General features: G+C 47.5%; 1 protein-coding gene and 1 long non-coding RNA gene across 2 annotated transcripts in view; one reads left to right on the top strand and one right to left on the bottom strand.

Moving 5' to 3' along the window:
• The window catches only part of LOC131554951 (glutamate receptor ionotropic, kainate 1), a 102,355-nt gene that overhangs the window by 14,826 nt on the left and 62,355 nt on the right, over positions 1-25,174 (top strand). The window lies entirely within an intron of this gene.
• LOC131554952 (uncharacterized) lies at positions 13,609-23,103 on the bottom strand. Its single transcript, XR_009274483.1, has 5 exons — positions 23,016-23,103; positions 22,021-22,190; positions 19,969-20,098; positions 14,579-14,701; positions 13,609-13,758 (listed from the first exon to the last, which is right to left on the bottom strand). It is a non-coding gene; the product is annotated as an uncharacterized LOC131554952 (long non-coding RNA).

The raw sequence follows: 25,174 nt of genomic DNA, 5'->3' as shown, positions 1-25,174 counted from the left end.
TTTTATTATTATTTTTTTCTCCCTGAGCTTTGTTTTTCCTCTGTTTAGTGGGCTCTTTTGAGGTGTCAGTCACTCAGGTTTGGGAAATGTGCTGAAGCTGTTTGTTGTACAAAGGAGAGCATCGTGGGGAAACTCTGAGATGAGAAGCTTCAGACAGAAGTTCACCACGAGTGCGTTTGCAATGTGCAAACACATTATCCCCCCCACAAGCCTGTCTACATAGAGAGGAAAAAATAATGGCTAAATAAACTAATAAAACCCCAAACAGGCAAATAAAATACGTGAGCCTCTAGAGAACATCCATCCTTCTCCTGGACCCTGCACTAGTGGCTCTGCACTGCCTGGCCTGATGCAGTTTTAAGCACTGAAATGTCACTTTTTAAATTTAAACTTTAATGGTTTTTCAAAAATAAATGACTGTGAGGCAGAGAGCAGAGTGTGGCAGGTCACCTGGGGACAGTCCCTGCCCATGGGACTGGAGTGAGGAGGGAGGGAATCCCACCCCAAACTCTGCCCATGTCCCAGAATCCCACCCCAATCTCTGCCCATGTCCCACTTTCAGCTCCCTGTTTTTGAGAAGCCCCTTCAGGAGCCATAAATTTGTGCCAGGATTATGAAAGCACGGTGCTTTTGCTGAAAAGTGGCACCCCTCTATATCCATCAATTACCTGGGGTTCTCCCAGCTGCCTGCAGCCTAAATGTGGTTTCAGTTCTCCCTCCTGGGCTATTCCTTCTTGTGTGTGTGCCTAGAGGTGAACATAAGTCTGCTGTCCTCACATTGAAACATTTCCTTGTCTATAAATAAGTGTGTTCTGCTTTGGGGGTGTTCATCTGCTGAAAGAGGGTTTGTTATGTTTGATCCATGCGTGAATAAATCATGAATTTGATGGTTTGTTTTCCATTTCACTCAATGGATTTTCTGATTCCCTGGTCAAAGAAAATGGAGGGATAAATTGCGGTTTGATCTGATGGGGATAGCTTTGATCTGATGAGGCATTTCCTAGAGGCTGGACCAGCCTCAGGAGACAAGGTGACCACAGAGGAAGTTTGTGGGGAAAAAAGGAGCCACTTTGACAGGACTCATTTGTCAAGATCAATGGTGTGCAGCCCAGGTGGAGAACTGGTAACTGCAGGTTGTCTGTGTGGAATTGTAGTGATTTTTTCTGCTGCTCTCCTAAGAAATATGAACAGTTCTAGCAGTACCTGTCCGGGCTGAGAGTTATTTAAGTGGCAAATAAAACCCAATTCTCTGAAGAGGTTTTTGTTGTAAGTATGGATTTCACTTAATAGCTTGAACACTGAAAAATTGCCTCAAATTGCATTTTGCGTGTTGGTTCAGGTCCAGATATTTCTAAGCAAATGTGGTGCTCAAGCAAAAATTAAGTTGTTTGCTCTTTCCTCTGTTTATTTAGTTTTCCTTGTTGCCTTGTGGATGCACACAGTGGCTTTTTCCGAAGGGATGCAGCTTCTCTTCAGACATGGAGCAAATGGGGCACTTCTCTCCAAGCCAGCCCCAGGGGGACTCAGCAGGGACAAGGAAAGTCAGCTCTGGCACAAGAATGTTTCTGCCTCTCTTTCTGGGTGTGCTGAATGCCAGGGGAGAGGAGCCTGCTCACATGGGGGGTTGGCAGAGCTGTTCACTTTTGGGAGATAAACTGTGTGCCCTCAGATCTGCTGGATCCTGCAGGGATCTTGGCTGCTCCTGGGGTTCCTCTGCTGCTCCTTGCAGAGGTGGGAAGGGACAGTCCCTCGGAAGTGCTGTCTGAGCAAAGCAATGGACTCATCTGGTGCAATCATTTCAATTTTAATAATTTTGAGGAAGAATTTTTTCGTGGAAAAATTCCAGTGAGCTGTCCAGGGAAGTTTGGAGTGCCCATGCCTGGAGGTGTCCCAGGAATTCCTGGATGTGGCTCTCAGTGCTCTGGGTTGGGGACAAGGTGGGGATGGGGCACAGCTGGGACTTCATCTGGGAGAACCACAGAATAACTCTGGCCACATCTTCCTGGTGTTTCCCTTTCCTCAGGCACAAATTCTTGTAAAGCTGGCAGCTTTCTTAACCAGGCACAGGGTAATGGCATTGTGACATATCCTGTGATGTGTGTCCAGCTCCTTCCAAAGGGCCCATCAACTTTAAGGAATTAATGTCCATTTGGGATGCTCAGAACCCTTGTAGTGTTATTTCATTGCACTCACTTGCCTTTCAGACAGTGCTCCCTGACCTCTGTAGCACTGTCCTTTGTGCCAGAATTAGATGATGTGCTGCTTAGAGCAGGAATTAATATCCTCTTCCCAAACTCCCTTCTGTGTTTTCCCCTTCCTGGCTTTTGTTTCCCCACCTTGCCCATCGTGGCAGTGGCACTACCCTGGCTCATTTTGCTGCTGGATGGATGGGATGGTTTCCTGGTTTGGATGGATTTCACCTCCTCCTGTGTAACCCTGGTACCCATCCACTCCTCCCTGCCCAGCTCACTGCCTCCCCACTGAACAGAGTGCTGAGTGCCTGAGATAATAAACGTCCTTTTCCTGCCAGAGAGCCCTCCTGCCCTGCCCTGCAGAGCCAGATCCAGCTGGGCTCTGTCCCAGTGGCCCCAGAGAGGAACAGAGCTGGGGCACAAACACCAGGCTCACCATGCCCCTCTCAAAGCATCTCCCCAAGGACATTTCCTATCCTGCAGCAGAAAACATCTCTCAGTAGGAAACAACTTCCATTCTGTATTCATCAGTTTGGAGCTGGTGAACAGCTGGGAATAAAACTGAATCCAGAAAATAATTGTGTAGATGAATATCTAACATGAGAAAGATCCCTTCTGAGAAATCAGGCTTTTCTTCAGTACTGCTGTGCATGCTTGCAAAGCCATGAAAATCAGTGTGCTAATGTACCTGAAGGCACAGAAAACATTTCTTTGTTTTCCTCCCAGAGACATAACATCATTATTTTAGGGAAATTTGTGTGGACAACACAAATATTTATTCAAGTTGTGCTCTCAGGGATGCCCAGGGTATGATCCCATTTCTGCCTCTCCCAGTCCTGCTGCCACTTGGCCATTCTGACCTGGTTTAGTGGTGTCTACAGCAGAAATATAAAATCCTAGGGAACCCCCTCCCTAAATCTTTGGAGGAAAATGAAAGCAGTGATCCAAAGGTTATATTTCTCCCATGTTCTTCTGAGCTGATTTCATTTCTCTTTCTGAGGAACATGAAAGAAATGGATGAGCCACAAATTCAATTTCTTCCTGATGTTCTTATCACAGACATCTCAATGTGGTGTATTTTTTCTCATCTTGTGTTTACTGTAAAACTGGGAAGTTGAAAAGTACAAGTATGAGATCTGTCCCTACCCAAAATCTCTTATGATCCCCAAAAAATAAAACTTTAATCCCAAAAAATGAATTATTTGCTCATGTGGCAAGATAAGGAATTTCTTTGTGCTGATAAAACCATGATTTTGCATCCTGCTTAATAAAAGGACAAAATAAAAATCAGTTTGCAAATGACTAGAATTCATTAAAACCTAATTATTTTTGAACTTCCCTGAACCGATGTTCCTGATGAGATGAGCTAATCCTGTGCCACTTGCAACCTGAAGAGAATTGAAATGTAAAACTCAGGACTCAGGGAATGCTTGGGGAGTGTTGGGCAGATGCAAACCACGAAATGATGAAACATTTCCTGGGAGTTACAGGCTGAGCCAAAAAGCCACAAAGATCTTTAGGCCTCATAACCTCACTATAGTTCTTGAACATTTAAAACTGCATGTGAGTTTTGTTCTGAGGCTAAGTGTGCCTTGGTTAGGAGGCACATTTTAGAGGCATTGGGGTTTGGATCCAACCTCTTGCTGTGGGATCAGCACTGTGTTTCCATGGATGGTTCTCTGAGGGACAGACACTGGTAATCCCTCTTTGCATCCCTTCCTGCTGCCCATCAAAGTCCCTGCAGACAGAACAGACACAGAATAGAAATCCTCTGTGCAGAATCAGTTGTTTTCTCCTCACAATTTTGGAATAAATAGAAGAGGTAAAGGCAAGGATCCAGGCTGAGCTAATTAATGATATCCTTAAATAATGATGCATTGATATCCTAATACAGAGGCTGCTTTTTTCCCTTTGGTGCAGGAAGTTCCTCTTAAACCTTTGTGTTTCTCTGTCCAGCTTGTCCACTTCTGTGTGTATTGATAGAAGAAAATTGATTCTGGCTTAACACCTCATTCAGGTGCCCATGCCAGTGCCTGCTATGTGTTTGGATCCTTCTGGAGTGTGAAGGTGGGCAGAAAGGCCGAGGAAATGGGCAGATTCTTTTCCAGAGCCTGTTCTCTGGTGAAGAGCAATGGCCTGTGCTGGAGGCACATCATGGCACTGCTGGCACTCAGCATTTCTGTGCTGATTGGTTTCCTGCTCGGAGGAGATGGTTCCCTGTGGCCAGATGGCCTCAGCGTGCTGCTCTGGGTGTGTGGCAGGGCTGTCAGGAAACACGGTTCTGGGAGGCATTCTGTTCAGAAAGCAGTGCCCTGGAAGGCAGTGTGTTCAGAAAACACGGTTCTGGGAGGCATTCTGTTCAGAAAGCAGTGCCCTGGAAGGCAGTGTGTTCAGAATTCCCCACATGTTTTCCCACTCCTGCCAGACCATATGCACGCAGACAGTTGGCATCAGGCGCCGGTGCCAATGTCTGAATTACTGCTGAAACAGGGAATATTTGATAAAAGCAGGGAGCTTTCTGATGGCATTTCACACGCCATTAGAAGCTCGAGGGGCAGTCACTGATGGGGTTATCCCAGCTGTGCACTGCTCACATTCTGTCCCTCCCTGTGCCAAGGTCCCTGGCCGTGCCCAGCCTGGCATGAGGTGAATCCATCCTGAGAGTGCAGGAGAGCTCCGATGCTGTGGGAGGGAAGTGTCACTGCTAACTCAGCCTGGCAGCTCTCAGCACAGCCTGCTGACAGCTTCCCGTGCTGGAGAGGCCCTGGTGATGCAGAAATTCCTCTGCATCAGCTCCTTGTGCCTCTGCTGGGTGGCAGGCTCAGCACTTGGGAGGGAAGTGCCGCCCACGGGCACTGCTGGGTGCAGAGGAAGGACAGCAGAGTTCTGGGCTGTTTCTGGAACTCTGAGCCTCAAAAGCTGCTCTGGTGGAGAGTTTCTGCTCCGTCTCAAAATCCCGGAGAGTGTCTGCTCCAGCTCCAAACCACTTCCAGTCAAGATCCAGGTGCCTTTGGCACAGCAGCCCCAGGCTTGGGCATGAGTCACCTCTCCAGGAAACCTGTGCCGGTGTTTAAGCACCTTCTTGGAAAAAATGCTTGCTAAGGTCATGTCCAAAAGCTTCCCCTAAACTCCTGCATGCCCTTTCAGCCCCCAGCTGCCAGTGCTGGCTCCCAATCCCCTGGAGCCCCAGGGGTGGCACAGCAGGGACGTGCAGTGGCTGCGACCTGCAGCAAAGCAGAGACTTGGGGCTGGAGTTCCGTCACCTGAGCGTGTTTGTGTTACAGAATCATGGCCAAGAGAGTGACAGCACAGTTAAATCAGCCCTGCACTGACAGCTCGTGGGGCTGTGCCTGTTTGCACCTCGGCAGGGATCCACGAGGAGGAGGGACAGAGAATATTTATAAGGACCTGGAGGGACAGGACAAAGGGAACAGCTTCAATCTGGCAGAGGGCAGGGATGGATGGGATATTGAGAACTGGGAATCGTTCCCTGTGAGGGTGGGCAGCCCTGGCACAGGTGCCCAGAGCAGCTGTGGCTGCCCCTGGATCCCTGGCAGTGCCCAAGGCCAGGCTGGACAGGGCTGGGAGCAGCTGGGACAGTGGAAGGTGTCCCTGCCCATGGCAAGGGGTGGGATGGGATGGCTTTAAGGTCCCTTCCACCCAAACCATTCCACGATCTCCCACAGTCACTGCGTGTTGGCACAATGTCAGGCCCAGAGCTGCAGTGGGAGCAGATCCAGGTTTTGGCCCAAAGATGCAGCTGAGTGCTCTTTGTGAGTCTCTCTGAGTTTGAAAGCTCATTTTATCCACAGGGTGGTTTAAGCATTCTGGATGAACGCTCCTGTGTACTTTGCTCAGTGATTCCTTGCTATTCCAGGACCATAATAACAAGGTTTATTATGTTCTTACCCAGCGTGTTGTGACATTATTGCAAAATTATTGTTTTGTTTCTCCTAAACTCAAGATTTTTTTGTAACAGTAATAATAATAAAAGACATACAGGCTGATGAATTATCCACCATGTCAGACTGCAGCACAGCACAGTCCGAAATAGCTGAGAGAGTAAAACAGAAAGATATCTCAATTTACGAGTGAAACGCTAACACGCACTAAACTTTTGCTGCACTATTCCTCATTTGAGTTTTAGTTTTCTCTTCACTAGCAGACAAGGCTTACACTTCTCAGGTGATAAATCTTAACCAGAGTACAGGGATATTCAGCACAGACCTTTGGAAAGCATAAACTGTGGGGTTTGTGCAGGCCAGGCTCAGAGGAAAGCACTGCTCCTCAGCCTGGTGAGAAATGCATTTCCAATGAATAAACATTCACTGCTGGTCACAGGTAGGTAATAGCTAACTTCTTGTGTGATGAATCAGGTAGGATGATTTGGCATTGCATTGCTGCTGCTGGCCACGTGCAGTGAGTGTTCTGCATTTCCTGGCAAATATATCTGTCTTCCAAAAGGAGCCAGGTGAGGTTTAAGATCCCTTTCTGTGAAAAAATTCCTCCTTTACGTCCAAAACCAACTTATGCAAATCTGCTTCCCTTCATTCCTATTCATCTGCCATATGATCCCTGTCCTCCTGTGTGCTTCCCTGTGTGCAGAGCTAACAGGAGTCCTCACTCTGGGCTGCAGAATTGGGAAGACAATTTAGCTTTGATTAATTCTAGCTGCCAGTGATTGCAGAACATGCATGGGGACAGCTAGCCTCTCATCTGTGCTCAGTCCCAAGGTTCCCAGCACAGAAATACTAATCATTATCTCCCCAATTGCACAGGATGAAATGCTCTCTGATTATGGGGGAAATAACTTTATCAGTTGCAATTGGGAAGGTAATCCTTAGTGTCATTCACTGGAATGAAAAGGTGCTTTTCTGTGCAGACATCCTTGAGGATTGTAAGGGAAAAATGCCAGGAAAACCTCCAGGTTCTTTCTTCCATTCATCCCCTCCTCTTGCAGCTTGTCTGGTGTCACAGAACACTGTGGGTGGGTGGGTCTCTGATCACCTGATACTGGAGAAAAATGGTAAGGTCAGGCTTTGAGGTGCACCATCCCACCCACATGGACTTTTAGTGTGGCCACCTCTGCTCTGCCTCCAAGTGTGAGCCATCAGGTGCCCTGCCATGGGCTTCTGTTCTTACTGAAAATTACTGCAGTTAATTTCATTAAGAATCAGAGTGTCATTAACTCTGGTGATGGAAACAGGTTCACAATGAAGGTGTGATGAAGCCATGGCACTTACTGTGCCCCCCATTCTGTGTGAGATTTACCAGAACCAAGCAGCCTTTCCCTGTGCCAAGCTCTCTGTGCCCCCCATTCTGTGTGAGATTTACCAGAACCAAGCAGCCTTTCCCTGTGCCAAGCTCTCTGTGCCCCCCATTCTGTGTCACATTTACCAGAACCAAGCAGCCTTTCCCTGTGCCAAGCTCTCTGTGCCCCCCATTCTGTGTCACATTTACCAGAACCAAGCAGCCTTTCCCTGTGCCAAGCTCTCTGTGCCCCCCATTCTGTGTCACATTTACCAGAACCAAGCAGCCTTTCCCTGTGCCAAGCTCTCTGTGCCCCCCATTCTGTGTCACATTTACCAGAACCAAGCAGCCTTTCCCTGTGCCAAGCTCTCTGTGCCCCCCATTCTGTGTCACATTTACCAGAACCAAGCAGCCTTTCCCTGTGCCAAGCTCTCTGTGCATTCTGAGGCTCAGGGTGTTTCTCTCCTGTCCCTCACCCTCGTTGCAAGCAGCCAAATTCTGCCCTCAGGCAGCTCCCTCTGGGCAGCCCTGCTGCCTTCCAGGTGCATCCAGGATGTACAACCTCACTGGGACTGAGGGAATCTCCAAAGGCACAGTCTGGGAGGGATGGACTCATGGAACATTGCATTAATTGCAGAATATCCTGCTGCTGCTGCTGGCTGAACTTCTGAGGGGGGGACAAAATACTCACAAGGAAAATACCAGCTGAACTAAGTGGGACACAGCAATTGCAAGGCTTTGATCTGTTCTTACAGCCCATTTGAAACTGATTTTCTTAGCACCACTTCTCCCTAAGCTGGGGTTTGGTAAAATGAGGAGTTACTGGAGCTGCTGGTGCTTTACATTTGCATGGCATCTTTTCTGTGTCTCTATTAAAGAAGGCATTTTGAACTGTCCCAAGTGGTTCAAGCACCTGATTAAGAGACTCAGAAGTGCTAAGCAATAGCAAACACCAAAAGTCACATGTCACAGAGGAAAAGGAAGGATATATTAAAGGCAGCTTAATTTTTAATAAGAGTTTTAATTACGTTTTCTTCCACTATGTCAACATTTCCAGAGGAAATCCAAGCTTTGCCTCCTTGTATGCCCTTTCAAAAAAAGACCTGCAAAGAATCATTTTTCTCCTCTGTGAGATTGGAGTACAGATCAAGTTCAGTAAAACTTGTCTCTGATCAGACTGCAATGATTTCTCCAAATGGCTCTATAAATTAAAATATTTGTTCTGTGTTGAGCACCAAGGGAAGACAGATTGTAGCTCATTCACCAGGAAAGGTCAGCAGACCCAAATGAAAATGCAAAAACATCAATTGTTTCCATTCACTAATCACATATAATTGGTCTGGCTCACCTGAACTAGAACACATTTGTTATTATAATGCATAATTAAGGTTCTTTTCATTTTGCTGCTTTCCAGATGCAATTATCTCTCTTTTAACAAATGCAGAGAAGGAAACTTCTTGTAAAAGTGAAGATACATTTGATAAATTAGTATAATTAAGAAAATGTCCCTGAAAGTGGAAAAACTTTCTAAGTAGTAACACTGTCAGTTCCCAGTACTTATTGCTGTCCTTTGTGACTTCCATCGACAGCAGAAATCCTGATTTACGTGCGGGATGGAAGTGCCCAAGTCAGCAGGGCTGAAATATGAACCTCTTTGTATTGCTCTTCACTGCCAATCCTCTCATGAAGAGGAGATTTCTGCTCTTCTTTCCCCCATTCCTGGAGCACAGAGTGTCCCCAGCTCTGCTGAGTTCTCCCAGTGCCAGCCCTCCAGCCCAGTCCCCCTGGGCAGTGTGGGCAGTGGCATCAGAGCTGCACAGAATGGATTCAGGTGAAAGATGAGTTTTTTGGGGGGAAATCCTTATGAATTGCACCTCTAAAGTGAGCTCAGACATTGGGGCAGAAGGTTTTGCTGCCAGGCTTTTAGTGTGGGCTGGGCTTGAGCCCCTGAGCCAGAGGCTCCTGACCCCAATCAAACAGCCTGGTGTTTCTGTTCCTCTGTCCCAATTGCCTTCTGGAGATGCACATGTGCTGCACACAGCAGGTGTAATCATCTCTTACATATATAAAATACAACAGAAATCTGTGGGCTCCTGGGAGCCAGAACAAGCCTCTGATGCTGTCCCTGCAGTCCCCCATGGGCCATGCAGGGAGATGAACCACGGCAGGACAGGGACACAGCCCCAGGCGGGCCAGGGGAGGCTCAGCTCGGGCACCAGCAAGGATTGCCCCATGGAGAGGGTGCTCAGGCCCTGGCAGGGGCTGCCCAGGGAGCTCTGGAGTGCCCATGCCTGCAGGTGCCCACGAAGGGCTGGGTGTGGCACTCGGCGCTCTGGGCTGCGCACAAGGTGGGCACTGAGCACGGATTGCACTCACTGATCCTGGAGGGCTTCTCCAGCCTGGATAATTCTGTGAAACTCTGCAGAGATCATCTCCTGACAGAAGACATTTGTTCTCAAAGCTGGATGTGTTCCTGTGCAAGGAGGGACATGAGGGCAGTGGGAACAGGGACATCTCTCCCTAAATTCCAGCCAGCTGCTCCCTGCCATCCTATATTTGCAATATCAACACAACAGGTTCACTTAAATCTCACATTCTGAACGAGCTTGCTGCTTCCTGGTGCATAATTTTGCCTTTTTCTGCTGCATAATTACTTCCTGTAACCTAAAACTGATTTTAAATAATGATGTTAAAGTCAGTGATGGGTTAGAGGCTTATTAGTATCTTCAGGGATCTAAGATTAAAGATTTTAATATTAGGAAAATGCATGCAGCTATTAATGTGTTTTTGAAGTGTAAAGCCTGTCTAATCTAATTTACTGTATTACAGTATGAGCTATAATTTTGACTAATTAAATGTCTCTAATATTTTTGCTAGCTTAAGCTTCGATTAACCAATATTTACTTTATTAGGATAAGATTAAACACCTCAAGAAAAATCACTAAAAAGTTGAACATACCAATTTCCATTGGAGCAATGGACACAGGGAAGCCAAGAGCCATTTTAGAGAACCAAAGTGTGCTCAAAGATTGAGCACACCATTTCCCTAACAGTCACTATTAAGCTGGTAAAATGAATTTAATAGAATGTTGTAAGCACAATACTTTGTAATGCAGGATTTATTAGGGTGCAGGAGAAGCAAATTGCTTTATTCTGGTCTGTTTGTGCAGCCCACAAAGCGAGGCAGGTCTGAGACAGGTGGAGGCTCACCTTGTGTGGGTTCTCAGTGCCAGCCAGAATAAATAATGACTATTTCTGTGTGCAAATAGGAGGAACTGCAGGGAGAAAATGCAGCGTGACTGGAAGGCAATTTATTGAACTCCTCAGCACCGTTAAGTGCAGAACGAGAGCTGCATTTCCAGGCCAGAGAATGCATCAGACAGGACAGGAGCTCACAGTGATGAACAAAGGAGAAAGCAGAAGGTTCTGCACAGAGACAGCAGAGACATGTGAGCAGAGCCCTGCCTCCAAACAGGGCTGCCAGCAGAGATTTCACACTTGGGGCTTGTCAAACACACCTATCCTCTGGGAATAAAATACCCCACAGCACCACAAACAGTTTGCAAACAGCCACCAAAAGGGAGGGAATCACTGCCTGTCCTTCCTGCTGAGGCATGGGCCCGCAGGAACACAGCTCCCCTTCCCCAGCAGTGCCCGGAGCGCTGAGCGCTCCCCGCTCCTGGTTCCACTCCCTCACCCAAACCTGGATTTCTAAGGAAGGGGAGGAACAGGGAGTGGAAGAGAGTTTTTTCCCCCTTTTCCTCCCCTTTTTTCCCCCACTGCCCTCTGAGAACTCAGTTTTCTATCTGAGCCCACTGGGATGGGAGGCTGCTCCAGGAGTGCCTTTGGATTATTCATTCACAGCCACATCTCCTGCGCTGCTTGTGTCCTTTCCCTCCCTTTGCACCCCACTCCACGCCACCAAAGCTGGGATTAGAAGGAGAAGCACTGCTCTTGCATGCTGTTTTGCTCTCTGACCGAGCCTTTCTGGCCCATCCCCTGCTCTGGGGATGGATTTTCCCTCCTCCTGGGCACCCTGGCAGCTGTCTCTGCTCCTCTTTTTGGGATGTGCAGGTGATGGGGAGTGTGTGCTGTGCTCCTGGGGAGCCCTCAGCAGGAGCTTACACTTTCTAGGGGAGAGCACCCGGAGATTTCATTTTCCCTGCTTGTGGGAGCCCAACCCGATCAGACAGTAAATTTCCACACAAACACCAGTCTGCTGCAACTTTGCCATTCCTTTAGAGGCTGCACTCCAAAGGGAACATTCTGTTTTGGAAGCAGCTGTGGCACTCCAAGGGAGATCAGGCTGCTCCTGCCCAGTTCCCATCTGGCTCTGACTGCACAGAAGTCAGAGCTGCACTCTGTGAGAGGTGCAGAGCAAAGCCCAGTTTGCCAGGAGGGGAGGATGGCATGCAGTCATGGAGTCAGGGGATTTGGGAGCAGCCAGTGGTGTTGGTAGCCCCATCCCACCCCACAGCACCCCTGACACCTGTTCTTGTGCAGCTCCTGGTGAAAGGCAAACTCACACCACTGCTGGCCTCAGTCAGACCCAGCCTTCCCAGCACAAAGTGCTTCAGAGCACTGGCTGCAGGCCAGCTGCTGTTTGTTTGTTTGTTTAAACAGTGTTTGTTTTCACATCTGCCCTGCCTGTTTGTTCTGCTTGGGTGTTCTCTGCAGGCAGCCCTAACCTTGAAAACATCCTGGAATGGTTTGGGTTGGAAAGGACTTAGAGCCCACCCAGTGCCATGGGCAGGGACACCTCCCACTGTCCCAGCTGCTCCCAGCCCCAGTGCCCAGCCTGGCCTGGGGCACTGCCAGGGATCCAGGGCAGCCACAGCTGTGCCAGGGCCTGCCCACCCTCACAGGGAACGATTCCCAGTTCCCAATATCCCATCCAGCCCTGCCCTCTGGCAGTGGAAGCCATTCCCTGCGTCCTGTCCCTCCATCCCTTGTCCTCTCCAGCTCTCTTTGGGCTCCCCTCAGGAAGACATTCACTGAGAAGCATTAAATTACAACCTATAGAAATAATCTCATTTTGAAGCCTATTGTAGAATAACACTACTGTTTTTTCACTGATATTCTTTATCCCTTACAATTCTGGCTCAACAGACCATAGCTGGGCTATGAAGCACAGAGCAACTACAAACAAAACAAAGGGAATTTTTTTCCCCCTGAAAAGAATTCAATTTAAAAGCATTTTCCTCACCCTTTTCAGTGCAATGTGCACCAGTGTTTACAATAATTGTTTTTGTTTGGTTTAGTAAGGTGTAACCAATGGTACCATGCAGCGGTGCACTGTCTATTTTGGCCACGGCAGTGGAACATAAATGACCAAATTAAATTGATACGATTGCAATAAATATTACTGGGATGGAAAGAGAAGTTAGAGCAATTACCCTGAAATGAAGTTAAACCTGGAACAGAAAATTTCCGTACCATAATTGCAGAAAATACTTCCATACATTAACCTGGATCTTCCCAGCCCTCGTCATCCCTTGCAGTGCTTGCACCTTACCTGGGAAATGTTGTTTTCACTCCGGAGCACTTTGTGAGAGGAAATGTCTCTGTCCATTGCTGCCCAAAGCAGTGCCAGGAATGATGTACAGAGTTTTTAGCCGTGGGCTGGGGATCCATAAAAGATGCGGATGTGATAGCAATGCCCAGGGGATGTGTGTGGAGACAAAAGCTCTGGGTGCCCTGGGTGTGACACTGCAGGGAGGGGAGGTGACAAAGGGCCCCTCTCTCCCTGGACACTCACCAGGGCTGTTCTGTGCTGCTGACCCAAGCCCTGGCACGGCACAGGGACAGCAGTGCCAGCTCCTGCCTGGCTTTCCCCTGGCAATCTGCCTCTCAGGAGGGGCACAGCTGACCTGGGGGGAACTGCAGAAGGCACCTGCAGGTCCCCTGAAGGAATCCTCGAGCCAGAAGTTGCCCATGGGTGCAGATTTGAGAGCAAGCATCCTCTTGCTGAGGGAGCACACTTTGGAGGAGGTGTCACTGCTAATAACAATGCCTGAGGGAATAGGCTCATATATCATCACACTAAGGATATTTATAAATATATTTTAAAAGCAGGAGGGGAAGTAGCAGGCAATTTAGCTTCCAGAACATAAGTCAAGTGTGTATTATTAAGCCTAAATAGCCTGGATTAATCAAATGTCATACTGGCACTTCTAATAATGGCTTTACATTGCAAATTCCATTACCTGGCTTTGCCAGCCAGGAGAGAAGCTACAGAAGATCAATTAAACAAACAGGAAATTACCTTTTCTCTTTATAGTCCGTGACTTTCAGCACTTACAATGGTGCCAGGATCCTGAAAATTAAACAGGCATTTGCATAAGATTAATAACTCACTTGCTTTCTCCCCGAGTCACTGTGGCTTATTTAGGACCCCAGAGTTATCCGAGGTCTGCTGGAGAGGCTGGGGATGATGGGAGCAAATTAAAAATGGCTTAATGTGTCAGAGAGGATCCCAACACGTGGCCAGGGGCTCTGCTGTTAATAAAGGCACCTGCAGCATCCCAGAGATGGATGAGCAAGGTCTCAGCAGAATCGATGGGGGTAGGGCTGTGCCTACACTGGTTCCTGGGAATGGTTCCCCCCTGGAGCATCCCTGTCCTGCAGGGGGCTGGGAATGGTCACCCTGGAGGGCTGCAGGGAAGCTTTTGGGGACAAAACCCACGAGCAGGGAGCTGGGTTAGGGCTGCATCTCAAACAGGGCTGATTCCCCTGGTTCTGCTGATGGTGGATGACAGATTTTTAAGGTAGATGGTAGATTTTAAAGGATGCTCTTCAGGGGGATTTCTTCTGTCCCACAGAAGAGAGCAAGGGGTGAATTTTCCAGCCCCACGTTTTGCCTGCCTTTGCTCAGGATGGGGTTTGTGCCAGCAGCACCAGGTCTGGGATGCTCAGAACTCTTGCAGCTCAGAGTTTGGGGGAGGCTGGGTGGGAGCAGCCTGCAGGAAGGCACAGGATCCCTTGTGAGACACAGTAATTGCTGTAGGGGGAAGGCCAGGCTGGCATTTGGAGGGGAACAGCCATTCTGGTGGCTGCTCTGCACATCCTCACCCTGCAGGGCCAGGGTTCCTCTGGCCAGGACTAACTGCTGAGGCTGTTACTGTGGAGCTGCTTACCATGCCTGGGAGAAGAGGGATGGTCCTGGCGCTGCAGGATCCTGGCCAGGCCGTGCCCTGAGATTGCTGAGGGATCATTTCCAGAGAGCTGGGCCCTAAGGAACGGTTACAGCCCCAGGAGCCCTGCGTGGAAACCCAGAGCACAGGGTGAGTTCAGAGGGAGCTGAGCCCTAAGGACGTCCCCAAACCCCTGCACGCTCCCCTGGCTGTTCCTGGGGCCCCAGCAGAGTCCTCATCTCTCCAAGGAGGGGCTGTAGAGGGCTGCAAGGAGGCAAAAGTGTCCTTTAGGGGCAGTTCTAGACAACAAGCACAGAAGGTGGGAAGGCAGGAAGGCAGAGATCTTTATCCAGTCCAAATGAGAATTCCCTTCTGCTTAGGGTGAAGGATTATGGGCAGCTTCATGAAAAAAAAAAAAGAAAAAAAAAGAAGAACACCAAGCCCCTGTAATTCCTCATTTGGTACATGAAATGAATATCCTTAAAAAAAACAACAAAACCAACAACCCAAACCAACCAATGAACCAAACAAAAATCTCAGCAGGATCTGAAAGTTAATTCCTCCAGGATTAAAGGATGCCCAAACATATGAGGCAAACCCAGGCTCCCAGGGTGATTAAATGCTGAAATGAACCCAGGGACATTTGATAGCTGCACAAGCAATTTACTGAGAATGTTCCTTCTAATTCTGATGGCTGCCAGAGTCTCCACTGGAGGAAAAGAGCTTTGAGTAACCCCCAAAGACAGAATTTTATACATGCAATAGCTGGAACAGGGGGAATTTGAGAGTTTGTATTCTGTGTTTGCCACACTGAGCTGGGGCTCAGCTGAGCCTTGGCGGGCCTGGAGCTCCCCAAAGGGCTCAGCCTGGAGAGCAGGATTGAAAAGGCAGACCTGTGAGGTATGCACGGAGCTGAGTTTGCCCACACACTTGGTCCCAGAGTGTGCACACATTATCTGGGACAGCACTGCCTGCTTTTCAGGAGTCAGGGAGGGTCAGTAGGCACAGCTGGAAGCATGAGAGGAAGGAGAGGAGAGCCAGCAAAGACACAGGGCTGGGAAATCACCACAGATAGGGAAAGAAGGTGAACACAGAATGAGCTTTCCTGGCCTTGCTGAACACAGGGATTGGGGGGGCACCAAGGGCAGCTGCCCAGAGCCCCGAGTGGAGCAGGGGTGATGGAAAGGGCTCCTCACACAACCTGCAGCTGTGACACTTCATGCCATAGGGAACTGAGGAAGCTCACAGCCTTCCATGGGTTCAGAGGGGCACTGGGGAAACCCTGGGGAAATGATCTGGCCAAGATGCTGATTGCAGAGCCATGGCCCCTGGCTGTGGGGCTGGGGGAGCTGCACTTGCCAGGTTATCAGGGCAAAAACTCCTGTGAGGACAGGGCTCACACCCCACCGGCACCAGGCAGCTCGACCCAGAGCTGAAAGTGCATCCCAGGGAAACCTAGGAATGCTCACATTTGGAAATATTCAATTAAGTCATTCTGGTTAACGGCTCTAATTTAACGAGATGTAGGCACAACCTTTATGCCATCTTAATACGCTTCTGTCCCAGCATCTCCTTGGTTTTATTAAGACTTTAATAACTTTTTAAGCAGGGAATTATGTCTGGTATTGACTGAGTTATGGCTAAGTTAGAACCCAGCGAGTCTGGGACCTGACAATTCATTTAATTCCTGGTTCCAGACTTGTTTGTCACAGACTGCTCTTACTCTCCTCAAAAGTTACAATCTCTTTTTGGGCTGGAATCTCTATCTGCAGTTGATTTTAAAGAAAATAGCAAATGAGGGCTCTTATCTCTGTTCCATTACCCAGCCTCAGGCACCCACTGCTCACAGGGGTGAGCGTCTCTCTACCCTTGGCAAAACCTGTGCCAGGAGAAGGAACAAACCCTTGGATCCTTGTGGGAAAGGGGAGAGAGGTGGGGCTGCAGCAGAGATGAAGCTGGGAAACACAAGAAAAGCTGTGTGGCTGAGTAATGGAAACTGAAGGGGAGGAGGTGCAAGTGAAATGAAAAGTGAGAGGGAAGGGAGGATAACAGAAGGATGATGCGAGCTAAAAACCAAGGCGAGGAACAGAACAGCTGAATAAGGGCTTGAGAGGAAAACTCTGCAAGTTGTTCCCACTTTGGGTATTTTTAGGAAAGGAGCCTCAATTTTATGCAAGAATAAAGAATAAAATGTGAGATTCAAAGCAATGTTGGTTGGGAGGCACTGGAAAGGGAATAAAGTGATTTAGGAAAGAAAATACTGGCAAGGAAAGTAAATATTGGCACAGGGTGAAAAACCAGAATTGATGAGTGAATACAAGTAGGGATGAGAAACAAACTGGGGCACAGAAGGAAACCAAATGGCTTTTTTGGGAGCAGGGAGCAAGGCAATGGCAGAAAGGAACAAGGGCACCAAGGGAAAGGAAATGAAATGCCACAGATTCAGTTCTTATTTTGGAAAAGAAGGGATGGGGGAAGGAAGGGCAGAGGACAGGTCTGAGAGAACCCTGAGTTCAGCTTCCCCAGTCCTGGGGGTGTTCAGGCAGGGCAGAGGGGCCTGTGGCAGCTCCAAATTGCTGAGAGCTCTTGGCTACCCCTGTCCTGCTCCTTTCTGGCACTTGGATGTGTGCCATGAGCCAGGTCCATGAGGAAACCGCCCTCCATGGGCATGGCAGGGGAAACTGGGGGATCTGTGTGCTTTCATCCCAGCACTGCCCAGGACAGGTGCATGGAGCACATTAATTCCAACACTTGTGCGTCACTGCCCTCAGTAAAGAGTTCTGTCCTAATACCCAATCTGAACTTCCCCTCTCTCAGCTGGATTGTGCATTTGGACATTGATGCAAAACAATATTACCCAAATTCACTGTAACTCTCCAGCACCATCTGCACTATAGCTAGCACTTGAATAAATTTTAAAACCCTTCAATTTTTGTGACTAAAATGTTGCTATTTAATATTCCCCAGTTTTCCTGCTGCACTTCCCCCGTGTCTAGATCAGGCAAGGGCTCTGTGACAGCTTTAGCATATTTGCAAAAATGAACTGATTTTTTTTTAATGTATATACCCTGAATAAAACATTCATTCCCTCTCCATTTTGGATGGAATTCCTACTTTTTAAACACATTTTCTATTGATTGAAGTTCTCCTGTCTGGCATTCCCCAGTAGTACCACATGGAGGATATGGTGAAAAATGTTAACAGTCCCACTCCAAATATTTCAGTGGACATGACAGTTTGAATCCATCCACCAAGTCCTGCCCTGTGGCATCTTTTCCTGGGAAATCCATGGCCTGTTAGTGGTGTGTGCCATTCGGAAAGTTTGTAGACACATCTGTTGCAATTACATCTCACCCAGTTCTGTGGGGCTCACATGAAATGTCACTGTAGCTGCCACCACCTCTGGGAAAATGAAACACCACCCAATTAAAGAGCAAAGAGAGGGGCAAGGCTCAGCATGGAAGCTCAGCAGGACACAAAAACCTTGTTTCTCTGAGCAGATTAGTGCAGGAAGCTGGGCCCTGGGTGCTGTGAGCAGATCAGAAAAGGGATCTGTCAGAAAATATAAAGACATTTTGCTGAGAGGAGCTGTTCTACACCTGATGAAATCTGCAGCACTCAGGGCAGGGAATATCTCAGCTCCCCAGGGTTTATTAGGCAGCATCCCCTTGCTGCCTCAGTGTCTTACTGGCTGCACATTTACCCACCTGAGTGGGCAAGGATGGCATCATTTATATTTGCAAACCCAGCTTTTATGTTTCTCCAGAAGAGTTAACAGCCCTGACAAGATTTTCCAGCTGCATCATGGCTACATGGAGGGGAAGAGTCCATTTCAGCATCCCCTGCCTCCTTTGCATATTAAGCAGCACTGCTGGGGAGGGGTGCATTAAACCTCTGCCACATGGGGTGTGAATCTGAATTACTCACAATATTTAGATGGAAGCGCTCCCAAGCCTATGGAGAAGAGTGGAAATTAAATTTTATAAAACCCCTGATGTTTTGCCTCCTTTAACATAACACCTTTTATTTTTGTTACTTGATGGGGGCCCTGTTTACTTTTTGTAAGTCTACTACTTTAAAATAAAATTTTATAAGACATATAGCCCATGCTTCATAAATCCAAATGCTGGAACATGGAAATAGTTTTTAGAACTACATTAAGGATGATCTATCTTTTTTATGCATGCAAAAGGCACCACAGTGACGTTTTTAGGTAATGCACCATAAGTTTACCAGTGCAGCAGACCCCAGGGAAATTATTATAACAATAAAGCACATATTTAAAGAAATATTTTAAAGACTTTTAGAGCTGTGTTGCAAAAATAAATATAGAGTAATTGTGTTGCAAAAATAGATATAGAGTAATTGTATAATTACTGGTTTACTTTTTTGGGGGGATGAAGGGCTTTTTTGAGAGTACTTCAAGTCAAGCTTAGGTTTTATGGGAGCAACTTTCCAGAGACAGATTACTCTGGGAACATTCCATAGCACAGAACCATCTTTTTGTGGGATAACCAGGTAGGCAGAGATCCACTGCCACAAAGTGCCCTTGCCCCTATCTGCTTTGAGTTGTACCTGTCATTATCTGCAGGCACAGAGGCTAATCCTGAAAAGTGGGGCCATAACACCTTGAATAATTTATTGCAGATGGGTTGGGTTGGCTGCAGGTCGTACAGAACCCTAAAATCCAAGGCATTTGCTATCAGCATGTGCAATTGGTCAGCATGGGCCCAGCCCCTGCAGCACAAGGCACACTCTGCACAAGGTGCACTGTGCTGGCTGAGGGAATTGTGATTAATCACCACCAAGTCTGAATAATGCAAAGGAAGCACTTCCAGAACAGAAGACCCTGCATGAAGAAAAACTTCATTTCTTTAAGAAAGAATAAATCTTTAAGTGATTTGATCTTTAAAACCCCCTTGCTGCTCGCAGATGATTTAGATATAGGAACATCTCCAGCACATGCATGATTCAAAGACTCCTCTCAAATAAAGTCTGTTGATGGAATAAGGGAATTAAACATCAAACCCAACATCTCCCAATTGCCAAAGAGTCCTTGGTGTGACAGCTGGTCAGCTGAGCAGCAGAGAGCTGACAGCTCCATCACTCAGTTCATTACCCAAATGTTTCAGAACACGAGATGATTTTATTAAACCAGGGACGTCTCAGAGTTGTTAAGAAAGCCAGCAGAAACTACCCCCTGAAAGCTAAAAAGAAAACACCAAAAATGTGTTTGGCACTCTGGATGGAGCCATACAGCTTCTAGCTGAGCTTTGCTTTTTTTATTATCCTAATGCCACAAAATAATTTTGTGTGCTAAGGAAAAATCAGTCTCACTGCTAGAACATCAAAGCAAGCCCAGGCCATGCTGTGTTTTAAATAAAAGGACAAACCTTTGGTCTCTCCATTTCCTCCTTGCTGGAAAGCTGCATCAGCAATCTTCCATAGGCTTGAAATGTGGAAAACACTTCATTTTCATGTCTGCAAATTCCACTGGTTTTCAGATGGTTCTCACATCTCTCCCTTTTCAGCAGAGGAAAAAAAAAAAAAAGAGGCAGAAAATGAATTAATTTAAGTTCGCATTACTATTGTACAACCCCCCTGATTTTCAGTGCTTAATTTGATGGATGTCATGGGGCAGGTTGGGTAAAGTTCATGTCACAATTTCCCAGGTTCATCTGGATTTAGGTAGGGCATGTGGCAAGATTGCTTCCAGGGCAGAAACAGCATGAAACTCATTTTTACATCTTGGAGTAAAAAATGCCCAAAGTCCACATGAGGAGATTTTAAAGATTTCCACCCCTTTGGAAAGATCCCAGGAGCTCACCACAAAACACCTGCAAAAACAAACAGTGGGTTGAGGCAGCAGGAGTTTGCCAGTCAGAAACTTACGGATGATACTTGTAATTTTCTCCTGCTGTCCATTTCTTGCCAGTTCTCACACATTGATCGAAATGTGTTAAGGACCAGCAGCAATTTCTTATATTAATAAGCTAACTTGGCTCCCTGCTGCAGCTTGATTGAACAAAAATGAGTTCTAAATGCCTTTTACTGCCTTTTCTGGAATTCAAACCTTCAGTCTGCCTCAGCTCACACTTTTGGGGAAGGAATTTCCCTGATATCCAGCCTGCCCCTCTGCAGAGTCTTCCAGCACTCCCACCTGGTCTGGAGTCATCTGGGAGTTAAAAGGTGCCCTCATTTCCCTTTTCTGAAACAGTTCAGTATTTCAAAGACTTCATTTGCTACAGTGGATATGAAGGCAATGGTTCCTCTCAGGAAATACTCCATATTTTGTGCAAGGGAGATGAAATAATCATCAGGGAGCAAAGAGGAATCAGAATGAAGCTTTACAAGATATCCACACGCAGAGAAGTGTGAAATTTCACACTTCCATGTTCTAACTCTTTTATTTAAAGAAACTTAGTGTTTGTTCTCCTCTCAAAGCCGTTTAGCTGATTTCTATTTAATGCTCTCTCAAATCCCAGGTGGTTTCATGTACAGGTTTCACTGAGCAAGAGGTTTTTGATGCAGCACAGAGCTCAAGCTGTCTCCCTTCCTCTCCGGAAAAGCAGCATTTCCAGAATGTTCCCAGGCTAGGGAGGAGTTCAGATCTCCTCTGCAGGGCTGGGTTTGTAAGAAAAAGGGGTTTGGGGAGGTTTGGAGTGCCCAGGGGAAGGCTGGAGGTGGCACTCAGTGCTCTGGGCTGGCACAGGGTGGGGATGGGGCACAGCTGGGACTGGGTGATCCTGGGGGCTTTTCCAGCCTCAGTGGCCCCAGGATTCTCTGATAATGGAATCAGCAGCGCTTCAGTGTCCCTGAGCCTTTTCCAAGGGGAATGACACCTTCATTCTGTTACTGACCCCCAGCTCTCCCTGATGTCACAGCATTCCTACCAGGGCAGGCAGTGCAGGGGCTGTCCAAAGGCCAGGGGAGTTCATGGAATGCCCTGCCATGTGGCATCAAACCCCATCCTCACCCCAGGCAGCTCCAGGGGAGCTGGCACTGCCCTCCCACCCGTTCCAGCCTGGGCCTGCAGGGTTCTGTGGCTGCTGGACCCTGGGGTTTGCCGTGGCATTTCTGACACCCCAGGCAATCTCCTGGCACCTGCAGCCTCAGTCTGCCACCACATTCCATGCAGACACTCCTGAACCTGCAGGGTTCTGTGGCTGCCGCACCCTGGGGTTTGTGACATCCTGGGGAAGCCCCCGGCAGCTGCGGCCACACTGAGCTCAGGCTGCCACCACATGCCATGGGGACACTTCTGAGCCTGCAGGCTGCTTCACTCAGCAGCTCTTGATGAGCGCTGACAGACAGAGGAACGGAGAATGTTCCTAAGGGATGGGTGGCCAGCTCTTCCTAGTTCTCATGGGAGCAGATATCCAAAACCTGTTGCCAAGGTGGCTCTAAAAACTGCAGACATCATAAACAAACAAACAAATAAATACCAGGATGGGGTGATTTCGCAGTGGCACCTGGTTCCACAGCAGGTTCTGCTTGCTCTGGGAAGTGGCTGCACACGTGAACAGAGGCACAGAGTGAGGCAGGAGCCCCCAGCTGAGATCCTGCAGGACACAAATGGAACGCAGGCAGCGGATGATCCTCAGCTGAGCACAAGCTGCAGGGGAAAACATAAGCTTCAATCAACTCTCGGAAATAATTTGAGCCCAATGCCATAAGTGCCTTAAATTAAATCCCTCTCCAGAGCAGCCAATCTGAATCATTAGACATATATCATGTAGTGAGCCATAATCACCACAAGAGTGGTGTACACAGCATTCCATTTACAAAGGGGATGCATTGCCCTGGGTAATTTCACCGTTTGTCAGCGTTCTGTGTCTCAGAAAACACAGAGTGGGAGCAAGGCTGGTGTTGTCACACCACTCTGTGACACACAGCACTCTGCCAGCAGCTCCCCTGCCCCACTGCAGCCTCCCCCTCCTGTCTGAGCATTCATTGCTGCTCCAGGATCTCAGAAAGTCCCAGGAGCAGCAGAGGATCGCCAAGGATCTCCCAGCATTAACAAGCAGCTCAGTTCCATGCCCTCACCCCAAAAGGGAGCCAGTCAGTTCTGCCAAAAAATATAAACCTGTTTAAATGTGTTCATGGAATATCCTGAATGGGAAGTCTGACACACACCAAGGAAAACTGAGCAAGGAAAAACAGCAGCTGCATTTTTAATTTTGTTTTGAAATTTAAGTTGTTCAACCAGATTGGTGTTAACGCATGGAAATGATGGCCATTATGTGCCATCATTTGTTTCATCAGTTATGGAAATATTTAATTGAATTGAAGCCATCTTTACACACTAAACTAATTACAGTTTCCTCGTCACAGCAAAGGTATTTTATGGACTTTTGATGGAAATTATGAGGCTAAAAATGCTGTATTCCATATTTCTAGAGTCCCATACTGTCACAACCATACTTCTAGAGTCCCATACCTTCTCAGTGATATTCCTTGGGGGCAGTTCTTCACAGCTCAGACACCTTCTTCCTACGCCTGTTGCAGCTTCTCAGCCAGGGCTCCCTCCAGGCTGTCCCCGCCTGGCCAAGCCCAGCCCCTTTTATCCCAGTTACCTTCACTGGCCACAGCTGCAGCCCAGTGAAGGACATCACAGCTGCAGCCCATCAAGAGCAACCGGGGCTCATCAGGGCAAGGCCGAGACACGGATATTCAATACAATACAGATATTCAAATACAATACAGATATTTCACTGGGACTCCTACTATATAAAAATAACCCCTACAATATTTATGCCCAGTGGCATAAACTTCCATGTTTTAAAAATATGAGTAACAGTTTAGTAACTCAGACATTCACCTTGTGGGGCCTGGAGATATTCTATCAGTTTTTCAGATAATTGTCTTTTTCTTTCTTTCATGTTTTTATTAATTTTTAACACAGTTTTAACCCGTGGGTAAAATTACCCAGGATTTTCCTGCCAATTTTTTCAAAGTACATATCTAACTTCCCTATCCATAAGTGTGATAATTACAACTAATACCTGTAATATAATAAATGTAATAGCTGTAACTACCATCTGTAATCAGTGCAAATAATTCCTGATAAAGCTGTTCCCAGTGAGGCTGCTGCAGTGGAATGTCTCAATCTGAGTGTGATTTGTGGTGAAGGACACTCTGAGTTCTCTTTTGAGGGAAGCATTACAAGGAGAAAGCGTTCCTACAATTGTTTGGGTTCCCATCCCATATTTCTCTCGGAGCTGCGTAATTCAGCACTTGATGTACAGTTGTCATCAGGTGCAGCAGTGTTTTGTTTACACTTGATGCTTTAATATTTGCAAATGTAGACACTGAATAAGGCATTCTTCAGACTCAAATGGCCCTCAGAAGATGGAGGAATAGAAACGTTCCAGATTGATAATTACCAGGGAAGCTTTAAACTGCAGGCACCTCCATAAGTGTCTGTTCAAGAGGCAGCCATCATGATGATGAGGAGATGTGGCAGCTCAGAGCACAGGTGCTGATTAAACATCGCTCATGAGAGTGGAACTGCTGGAAAATCTGCGCCCCCACCCCGAAGAGCGTCGTCTCACATGAGCTCCTCACACATTACACTTCCCAGGGCTGGAAGTGTGCCTCAGCTTTCTCTAAAACAGCTGCTGCCGAGGCTGCAAGGTAAATACTGGAGAGTGGCAGCCCATTTTCTCTCTGTCCCTTCCTGATACCTGAGGAATTAAGGATGGAACTGCATTAATGGCACTTAAAGGGAGGCACAATAATGATGCAGCAGCACTGGGAAAACAAGCTGCTCTAAGGCTTAAAGAAAACCCTGCACATTTCCTCATGTCCCCCAAACACCCAATGTGTGTCTGGAGCTTCAGGACAATCAAAGCCAAGGATCCAGTGGGAAATCTGGTAACATTTGGATTTATATCTTTCCTCCATACCAAGGAAAGATAAAGCAGGGGATTTATTTCTTATCATGAAAACCAATCAAATCACTTATGTCTCTTTGCAGTTATTATTATTTTTAAACTTCAGGTTTATCCTCCCTTAATGCCAGGCCTGGCACGATCTGGGGAGAAGGATGGATGGGGACAATCACAGGCAAAGTCCTCTCCAGCTTAGCTGAATGATTTGAAGCCTTTTTCCCAGAGTGAGAGGAGCCCCTCCAGCCTCAGAGAAACCTACCATCGGCAATTGTTGGGATGGAAGGCAAAGCCAGAATTCCCCATGGCCGCATGCAGAGGCTGTGCCAGCAGGAGCTGCTGTCCTTTTGGATCCCTAATGTTTGAACTCCCGGTCAGGACGGGATTTTTGCATGGTTCCAAGTGCCAAGTGGGCCCAGCAGTTTCCAGATGGGGGATCTGCTGCAGCCCTGGGGCTCCCAGGCATCTCCCATGGCCATCACTCCTGGCTGGACAGGCAGCTCTGCCTTCAGGGCAGCTGGAATCCAGAAACACAGCAGCCAAAGACCGAACTTGGAGCTTAAAATGTGCCCCCTGCCAACTTTAACCTCCCTCCACACCTCCTCTCTGGAAGGGATGTACTTTGGGACAGCCTGTGATCTGATTTATCCATGCTTTTTCAGGATAAACTGGGATTTCTTCAGCTTTAATAAAGACCTTATGTTCCTAA

The sequence above is a fragment of the Ammospiza caudacuta genome, chromosome 2, assembly GCF_027887145.1.
Source record: "Ammospiza caudacuta isolate bAmmCau1 chromosome 2, bAmmCau1.pri, whole genome shotgun sequence".
NCBI lineage: Eukaryota > Metazoa > Chordata > Aves > Passeriformes > Passerellidae > Ammospiza > Ammospiza caudacuta.
Note: the sequence above shows the minus strand (reverse complement) of the source record. Positions and strands in the feature narration are given on the sequence as shown.